At 52.2% G+C, this 9,298-nt stretch overlaps 2 non-coding genes and 1 pseudogene across 2 annotated transcripts; all 3 read left to right on the top strand.

Moving 5' to 3' along the window:
- The first annotated feature begins 2,114 nt into the window (after positions 1–2,114).
- LOC149162676 (18S ribosomal RNA) lies at positions 2,115–3,927 on the top strand. The gene has a single exon (XR_016262092.1). It is a non-coding gene; the product is annotated as an 18S ribosomal RNA (ribosomal RNA).
- A 2,584-nt stretch (positions 3,928–6,511) lies between these two features.
- Positions 6,512–6,665, top strand: LOC149162675 (5.8S ribosomal RNA). The gene has a single exon (XR_016262104.1). It is a non-coding gene; the product is annotated as a 5.8S ribosomal RNA (ribosomal RNA).
- Positions 6,666–6,912: 247 nt separating this feature from the next.
- LOC149162674 (25S ribosomal RNA) lies at positions 6,913–8,493 on the top strand (annotated as a pseudogene).
- The last annotated feature ends 805 nt before the right edge of the window (positions 8,494–9,298 follow it).

The following is a 9,298-nucleotide window of genomic DNA, read 5'->3' as shown; positions in this document are numbered from 1 at the left end:
AGGGGAAAATTATTCATCGTCCGGTCGGTAAAGCTGTGGGAAATCCCCTAGGTTGCCTGTACGTAGGGTGTGTGGGGTGCGGAGCTGCCCGATCCCTCCTCCTGTTCGGATATGTGTCCTTTTATTGTGTAGCGACCCTCTTGATTTTCATTTGCTTCCTTCCTTTGCCTTCGCATCGTGGTTGCTGCAGGTGGTCAAGTGATCGAGGTCCACCGTCAGCTGGCGCGGGTGGACTCCTAGGTGGCCTCGGTGCGTGGCGTGGAGGGTCGGGGGGCATTTCTAAGAAGAGGTTGTGGGCTCGGTTGGTCTTATTTGGAAGAAGGATTTCGAGGTGGAACGCTTCGACCTCCCTCCTTTGCGTGGAGGTGGCCGTAGGGGAAAATTATTCATCGTCCGGTCGGTAAAGCTGTGGGAAATCTCCTAGGTTGCCTGTACGTAGGGTGCGTGGGGTGCGGGGCTGCCCGATCCCTCCTCCTGTTCGGATATGTGTCCTTGTATTGTGTAGCGACCCTCTTGATTTGCATTTGCTTCCTTCCTTTGCCTTCGCATCGTGGTTGCTGCAGTGGTCAAGTGATCAAGGTCCACCGTCAGCTGGCGCGGGTGGACTCCTAGGTGGCCTCAGTGCGTGGCGTGGAGGGTCGGGGGGCATTTCTAAGAAGAGGTTGTGGGCTCGGTTGGTCTTATTTGGAAGAAGGATTTCGAGGTGGAATGCTTCGACCTCCCTCCTCTACGTGGAGGTGGCCGTAGGGGAAAATTATTCATCGTCCGGTCGGTAAAGCTGTGGGAAATCCCCTAGGTTGCTTGTACGTAGGGTGCGTGGGGTGCGGAGCTGCCCGATCCCTCCTCCTGTTCGGATATGTGTCCTTGTATTGTGTAGCGACCCTCTTGATTTGCATTTGCTTCCTTCCTTTGCCTTCGCATCGTGGTTGCCGCAGCGGTCAAGTGATCGAGGTCCACCGTCAGCTGCCGCGGGTGGACTCCTAGGTGGCCTCGGTGCATGGCGTGGAGGGTCGGGGGGCATTTCTAAGAGAGGTTGTGGGCTCGGTTGGTCTTGTTGTTTTGTTTCCTTCCATTTCCTTTGCATTGAGGCTGCCGCAGGCGATCATGTGATCGAGGTCCATCGTTGCTGCTGCCCGGGTGGACTCCTAGGTGGCCTCTCTGCGGGGAGGGTTGGGGGGCACTTGTTGTTTCAATTGTGTATGCGCTCGTGGTCCAATGGGGAGGAGGCTTGCTACTATAGTCATCGATGGTGGGGGCTATTTGGAAGAAGGATTTCGAGGTGGAACGCTTCGACCTCCCTCCTTTGCATGGAGGTGGCCATAGGGGAAAATTATTCATCGTTCGGTCAGTAAAGCTACGGGAAATCCCCTAGGTTGCCTGTACGTAGGGTGCGTGGGGTGCGGAGCTGCTCGATCCCTCCTCCTGTTCTGATATATGTCCTTGTATTGTGTAGCAACCCTCTTGATTTGCATTTGTTTCCTTCCTTTGCCTTCACATTGTGGTTGCCACAGGTGTCAAGTGATCGAGGTCCACCGTTGCTGCTGTCGCGGGTGGACTCCTAGGTGGCCTCGATGCGTGGCGTGGAGGGTCAGGGGGCATTTCTAAGAGAGGTTGTGGGCTCAGTTGGTCTTGTTTTATTTCCTTCCATTTCCTCTCTGCATTGAGGCTGCCACAGGCGATCACACGATCGAGGTCCATCGTTGCTGCTGTCCGGGTGGACTCCTAGGTGGCCCCTGTGCGGGGAGGGGTGGGTTGGGGGGAATTTCTGAGGGAGGTTGCGGGCTCTGTTTGTCTTGTATGATTTCCTTCCCTTGCCTTTGTGTCGAGGCTTCCGCAGGCGATCATCCGATCGAGGTCCACTGTTGCTGCTGTCCGGGTGGACTCCTAGGTGGCATCGGTGCGGGGCAAGGAGTGGCCTTGGTGCGTTGTGGCTCGGCAGGTCTGCCCATTTGTTTGCCATGTCCTTGGCATGTTGCGTGTGCTTCCTTCTTGGGATGCAAGAGGTGCAAGGCATAAAAATTTACATGATATTTTTACGTCTCTTTGACTTGATGGTGTTCAGGTTGGCTCTCGGTAAGAGAGCGCCCGGAATGCCCTTTGAAGTGGGAGGGTGCTACCTGGTTGATCCTGCCAGTAGTCATATGCTTGTCTCAAAGATTAAGCCATGCATGTCTAAGTATGAACTAATTCAGACTGTGAAACTACGGATGGCTCATTAAATCAGTTATAGTTTTTTTGATGGTACCATACTACTCGGATAACCGTAGTAATTCTAGAGCTAATACATGCACCAAGTCCTGACTCTTTGGAAGGGATGCATTTTTTAGATAAAAGGCCAATGTGGGCTTGCCCGCTTCTCCGGTGAATCATGATAACTCGACGGATCGCACAGCCCTTGTGTTGGCGATGCTTCATTCAAATTTCTGCCCTATCAACTTTCGATGGTAGGATAGAGGCCTACCATGGTGGTGACGGGTGACGGAGAATTAGGGTTCGATTCCAGAGAGGGAGCCTGAGAAACGGCTACCACATCCAAGGAAGGTAGCAGGCGCGCAAATTACCCAATCCTGACATGGGGAGGTAGTGACAATAAATAACAATATTGGGCTCATCGAGTCTGGTAATTGGAATGAGTACAATCTAAATCCCTTAACAAGGATCCATTGGAGGGCAAGTCTGGTGCCAGCAGTCGCGGTAATTCCAGCTCCAATAGCGTATATTTAAGTTGTTGCAGTTAAAAAGCTCGTAGTTGGATCTTGGGTCGTAAGGGTCGGTCCGCCTACTCGGTGTGCACCTGCCCTTCCATCCATTTTGTCGGCGGCGTGCTCCTGGCCTTAATTGGTTGGGTCGCGGTTCCGGCGCTGTTACTTTGAAAAAATTAGAGTGCTCAAAGCAAGCTTATGCTCTGAATACATTAGCATGGAATAACGTGATAGGCGTCTGGTCCTATTGTGTTGGCCTTCGGGACCGGAGTAATGATTAATAGGGACTGTCGGGGGCATTCGTATTTCATTGTCAGAGGTGAAATTCTTGGATTTATGAAAGACGGACCACTGCGAAAGCATTTGCCAAGGATGTTTTCATTAATCAAGAACGAAAGTTGGGGGCTCGAAGACGATCAGATACCGTCCTAGTCTCAACCATAAACGATGCCGACCAGGGATCGGCAGATGTTGCTCTAAGGACTCTGCCAGCACCTTCTGAGAAATCAGAGTGTTTGGGTTCCGGGGGGAGTATGGTCGCAAGGCTGAAACTTAAAGGAATTGACGGAAGGGCACCACCAGGAGTGGAGCCTGCAGCTTAATTTGACTCAACACGGGGAAACTTACTAGGTCCAGACATAGTAAGGATTGACAGATTGAGAGCTCTTTCTTGATTCTATGAGTGGTGGTGCATGGCCGTTCTTAGTTGGTGGAGCGATTTGTCTGGTTAATTCCGATAACGAACGAGACCTCAGCCTGCTAACTAGCTACGCGGAGGTTCCCCTTCGCGGCCAGCTTCTTAGAGGGACTATGGCCGTTTAGGCCATGGAAGTTTGAGGCAATAACAGGTCTGTGATGCCCTTAGATGTTCTGGGCTGCACGTGCGCTACACTGATGCAGCCAACGAGTTTTTATTCCTGGTTCGAGAGGATCGGGAAATCTTCTCAAATTGCATCGTGATGGGGATAGACCATTGCAATTATTGGTCTTCAACGAGGAATTCCTAGTAAGCGCGTGTCATCAACTCGTGTTGACTACATCCCTGCCCTTTGTACACACCACCCGTCGCTCCTACCGATTGAATGATCCGGTGAAGTGTTCGGATTGCGTCGACGATGGTGGTTCACCGCCGTCGACGTCATGAGAAGTTCATTGAACCTTATCATTTAGAGGAAGGAGAAGTCGTAACAAGGTTACCGTAGGTGAACCTACGGTAGGATCATTGATAGCAGGGGTTTTATTTTTTGGTTCGGGGTGTTGGGTGTCGATTGCGATGTGGGACTTTGTGGTGTGTCTCTAGGGGAGCGGGTTTGGTGTTTGGCGGGAACATCGTTGGTTGCTTGTCTCGAGGTAATGCTTGTTTTTTCGTGTGTGATTGTCCCACCCATCCTTTGTTTTTCTCCCCCCCATGTGTTTCTGCAGGGGGTTCGGAAGCCTGTTTCTTGGGAGCCCTTCCGACGATCTGTTCGACTGGGCATGGTTGCTACAGAGTTGAGGTGCTTGGTAAAAACGATGGATAAATTTGGACTCATTCGTAGCGGCGGTGCTCGGTCTTTTGTTCGTTGGAAGGCATGGGCCAAGGGTGCGGGCTTCCATAGTTGGTTCTCTCGAAAAGGCGGTGGTGGTTGATGTGTTGCTTGGGTGAGCTTTTTCGCTGGTGGTTGGGTCGAGGGAGTGGTTGCGCGCGCGCCTAGTAGCTCAAACCTTCCGTGAGGCAAGATTGTCGGGTTGCGGTCAAGTACGGGATGGATGAAGAGCGAATCAACCCGTCGAGCTGGCCACCCTAGTCCCTCCCGACCGTTCCTCGACATGCCCTCGCGGAAGGGTTGGGTGTCTAGGTAATGAAAAACCCATCCCTCGGTCTGAGCTCCATCGAGATCGCAATTTTCCCTGCCGATGGGCATGAGGGTGGCAATCTTACCTCGTGCCTTTGCCGTCAAGGGAATTCCTCGTCCTCTCGTGAGCCACTCCCCTTCTGAGGGAAAAAGAAGTAGCGGGTTGTGTCTTTGTTCCTCCCTTTGGATTGTGGGTTTTTTGTGGGACTTGCGTCATTTCTTTGTTTCATGGTGTGTGCTTTGCGAACGTCCCTCTCTCTAGTGGCCTTGCACCATCGATGTATTTGTGGCCCGCGGCTTTCTCCAGCGTTGAGTGTCGGCCCGTGACAACTCCTCTTTGGAGTTTGATTCTTTGACCCCCGTTGACTCTCTCGCTGGAAAGGTTGTTGGGTGTTTTGTACACGGAGGGGTGCAATAGCGGGGTGGGTTTGTGTTATTGGCAGCAGTCTATTTGTCGTTTGAAGCCTTGTGCCACTGGGTTGGGGGGTTGTTTGCCTCTCAGTGACGTGCTCCAGACACTGGTCTCATCGTGGCCCTTGTCTTTTCTATTGGTCAATTTTAGGTTGTGATTTATTTGCTTGGTTGTTTGCTATGTTGTAAAGCTGGAAAGGGTGTTGTGCTGAATGCATGTGGGAGGGTGTGAAGAGGTGGGACGCTTTTTTGATTGGGTGCCTTGTTTGATTTCTTTTTGGTTAGCGGACATCTACTCGGCGTGCTGTTGAGCTTCTCTCTTTTCTTGGGATCTTTGTTTCTTTGGTGTTGTTTTCTTCCCTTCTTCCTTTTTCCCCTAGCTTTACGGAGGAGAGGTGGGATTGTTGTGGATTGGCGTTCCGGAAGGACGAAAAGGAGCACGAGTTCCCAGGGTGGCCACCCTAGTCCTTCTCGATCGTAGTCCCCTACAGTTCCCACCTTTTTCCGAAGGTGCGGGGTTTGGGAAGCTTGTTCTCTGTTTGAGCCTCCCCTTGTGAGCCGATAGCCACGTTTGATATCTCTTGCTTTCCTGTTGTTTTCTTCCCTTCTTGCTTTTGGCCCCTTAGCTTTATGGAGAAAAGGTGGGATTGTTGTGGATTGGTGTTTAGGAAGGACGAAAAGCAGTGCGAGTTCCGAGGGTGGCCACCCTAGTCCTTCTCGATCGTCGTCCCCTGCATTTCCCCCCCTTTTTGCGAAGGCACGGGGGTGGGGAAGCTTGTTCTCTGTTTGAGCCTCCCCCTATGAGCTGGTGGACGCGTTTGATATCTCTCTTTCTTTCATGTTGTTTTCTTCCCTTCTTCCTTTCGGCCCCTAGCTTTACAGAGAAAAGGTGGGATTGTTGTGGATTGGTGTTCGGGAAGGATGAAAAGCAGTGTGAGTTCCCAGGGTGGCCACCCTAGTCCTTCTCGATCGTCGTCCCCTGCAGTTCCCCCCTTTTTGCGAAGGCACGGGGTTGGGGAAGCTTGTTCTCTGTTTGAAGCCTCCCCTTGTGAGCCGGTAGCCACGGTTGATATATCCCTTTCTCTCTTGTTGTTTTCTTCCCTTCTTCCTCATGGCCCCTAGCGTTACGGAGAAAAGGTGGGATTGTTGTGGATTGGTGTTCCGGAAGGATGAAACGCAGTGCGAGCTCCCGGGGTGGCCACCCTAGTCCTTCTCGATCGTCGTCCCCTTCAATTCCCCCCTTTTGCCGAAGGCACGGGGCTTGGGAGGCTTGTGCTTTGTTTTCTACCCTTTTCTTCCTTTCGGTCCCTAGCTTTACGGAGAAAAGGGGGAATTGTTGTGGGCTGGTGTCGGGGAAGGGCTAAAAGCAGTGCGAGCTCCCGGGGTGGCCACCCTAGTCCTTCTCGATCGTTGTTCCACGCATTTCCCCCCTTTTTGCGAGGGCGTGGGGCTGGGGGGAGATTTTCGTGCGTTTTTCCTCCTTTTGCCCCTTGGACTTACATTTGTTGTGGGGGGTTGCCCCTATTCAGTTTTGTGGCTGATTTTTCGGTAATACGTGGAAACGACTCTCGGCAACGGATATCTTGGCTCTTATTACGATGAAGAACGTAGCGAAATGCGATACTTAGTGTGAATTGTAGAATCCCGTGAATCATCGAGTTTTTGAATGCAATTTGCGCCCAAGGCCTCGGTCGAGGGCACGTCTGTTTGGGCGTCACATCCCATTCAAACGCGCTCCCTGCAATATGCTAGGGAGCAGCGGAGCTAGTCGTCCGTGCCCCATGCGGTGCGGTCAGCTGAAATACCTCAAGCGATGTTTCGTGGCGTGCGTCGGCGAGCGGTGATCTTGTCCCCTTGGATGGGCAGTCGGCGTTAGCTGATGTGGGCTTTGTGTGGCATCGCTCGAACTTGCTTTGCTCTCTCTTGTCCTCCCATGGGGTAGGGAGGATTTAGCTCCAACTTTGCGACCTCAGCTCAGGCGAGAACACCCGCTGAGTTTAAGCATATAATTAAGCAGAGGAAAAGAAACTTACAAGGATTCCCCTAGTAGCGGCGAGCGAACCGAGAAGAGCCCAGCATGAAAATCGGGCGGCGGCGCCGCCTGAATTGTAGTTTGTAGAAGCGTCCTCAGCGGCGGACCTGGGCCAAGTCCCTTGGAAGGGGGTGCCTGAGAGGGTGACAGCCCCGTCGGCCCGGGACCCTGCCGCATCACGAGGCGTTGTCGGCGAGTCGGGTTGTTTGGGAATGCAGCCCTAATTGGGTGGTAAATTCCGTCCAAGGCTAAATACGGGCGAGAGACCGATAGCGAACAAGTACCATGAGGGAAAGATGAAAAGGACTTTGAAAAGAGAGTTAAAGAGTGCTTGAAATTGCCGGGAGGGAAGCGGATGGAGGCTGTCGATGTGTCTCGGTCGGATGTAGAACGGCTCAGCCTGGTCCGCCGCTCGACTTGAGGTGCAAACCAACACGGGCTGCTGCATCGTCACAAGCGCGGGCGGATTACTGCCTGTCGGTTTGCCGCTGCGGTGGTCGAGGAACGAAGTGTGCGCCCTCGAGGCGGGCCGTGTGCAACTGCGCGCTCGTGGTGTTGGTTGGCGGGCTTTCCATTCGACCCGTCTTGAAACACGGACCAAGGAGTCTAACATGTGTGCGAGTCGGTGGGTTTGAAAACCTGCGAGGCGCAAGGAAGCTGACGGGCAAGATCCCCTCTCTGGGGGGTGCATCGTCGACCGACCTTGAGCTTATGTGAAGGGTTCGAGTGTGAGCACACCTGTTGGGACCCGAAAGATGGTGAACTATGCCTGAGCAGGGCGAAGCCAGAGGAAACTCTGGTGGAGGCTCGTAGTGATACTGACGTGCAAATCGTTCTTCTGACTTGGGTATAGGGGCGAAAGACTAATCGAACCATCTAGTAGTTGGTTTCCTCCAAAGTTTCCCTTAGGATAGCTGGAGCTCACGCGCGAGTTTTATCGGGTAAAGCAAATGATTAGAGGCATGGGGGCATAACGCCCTCGACTTATTCTCAAACTTTAAATAGGTAAGAGGGTGCGGCTGCTCCATTGAGACGTGCCGTGGAATCGAGAGCTCCAATTGGGCCATTTTTGGTAAGCAGAACTGGCGATGCGGAATGAACTGAAAGTCGAGTTACGGTGCCGAATTGCGCACTAACCTAGATCCCACAAAGGGTGTTGGTTGATTAAGACAGCAGGACGGTGGTCATGGAAGTCGAAATCCGCTAAGGAGTGTGTAACAACTCACCTGTCGAATCAACTAGCCCCGAAAATGGATGGCACTGAAGCGCGCAACCTATACTCAATCGTCGGAGCAATTGCCTGGCTCTAATGAGTAGGAGGACGCGGGGGTCGCTGAGAAACCTCGGGCGTGAGCTTGGGTGGATTGGCCCCCGGTGCAGATCTTGGTGGTAGTAGCAAATATTCAAATGAGAACTTTGAAGACTGAAGTGGGCCATGCTGGTAATGTGGGCCATGCTCATCCCCGTCCCTCTTTCCCATCCCAACAATAAGAATGTTGAAAGTTTTCTCGGTGCTCCTTTGAGCCTTCGTTGTTGCGGTCCTAGATGGAAGCCCCAAAACTCCGTCGTTGCCTATGTCACTATCGTGCCCGTTGGTTGTTGCGAATAGAGAATTTTGATTGGGTTGGGCAGCCCTTTGTGGCTCCATTGAAATTGGCTCCTCGTTATATTGTTCACCTCCTCCCTATTTGGTGTGGAGGGTTTTGCTTTTTGTGTGAAAGGTGGGTTGGTAATTGAGTTGGTTTTTCGGGTTTGCCTCAAGAATGGCCTAGGGTCGTTTGTAAGGTGTCCGATTTTCATCTTCTCTCCATACCCACTCGGTAGCGCATGAGCGGTAATGTTGGCCATGCTTGTCCTTGGAGGCATATGTGAAAAATTCCCCTTCTGCTCCAAGTTTTGGGAGTTGTATGGGTTGTTCTGGTGTGGCTCCTTGTGATGGCTAGCCTCTTCATTGTTCGGCTGTTTATGGTGCCGATGTCTTGTGCTTGTACACTTTCTGTGTTGGCATTGTCGGTTGAGATGCATACATTTAAGAGGGACATGGAAGGGTTTTGGTTGTAAACCGCCTACCCTCCCTCTTGCTTGCTTTTTCCATCGAGTGATGTGAGGCGCTGTTCTCCTTGTTGTAAAGTCAAGGGTTGGCATTCCTTTCAAAGTGCACATCGTTCGTGGTTGCGTTGGCTTTGAGGTTTTGATAGATGTGTTGGCCCATATGTTTGATCGAGGGGTCGGCTTTTCCCTTGCATCTTGCGTGTGTGGCAGGCTTTTGCGGTTGGAAATGTTAAGTCACAACGTTTATGGGCATTTGTTGTTTCAAT

The sequence above is a fragment of the Pinus tabuliformis genome, chromosome 5_2 (assembly GCF_031772625.1).
Source record: "Pinus tabuliformis cultivar Carrire ecotype Pingquan chromosome 5_2, CPIR1, whole genome shotgun sequence".
In the NCBI taxonomy this organism is placed as follows: Eukaryota; Viridiplantae; Streptophyta; class Pinopsida; order Pinales; family Pinaceae; genus Pinus; species Pinus tabuliformis.
Note: the sequence above shows the minus strand (reverse complement) of the source record. Positions and strands in the feature narration are given on the sequence as shown.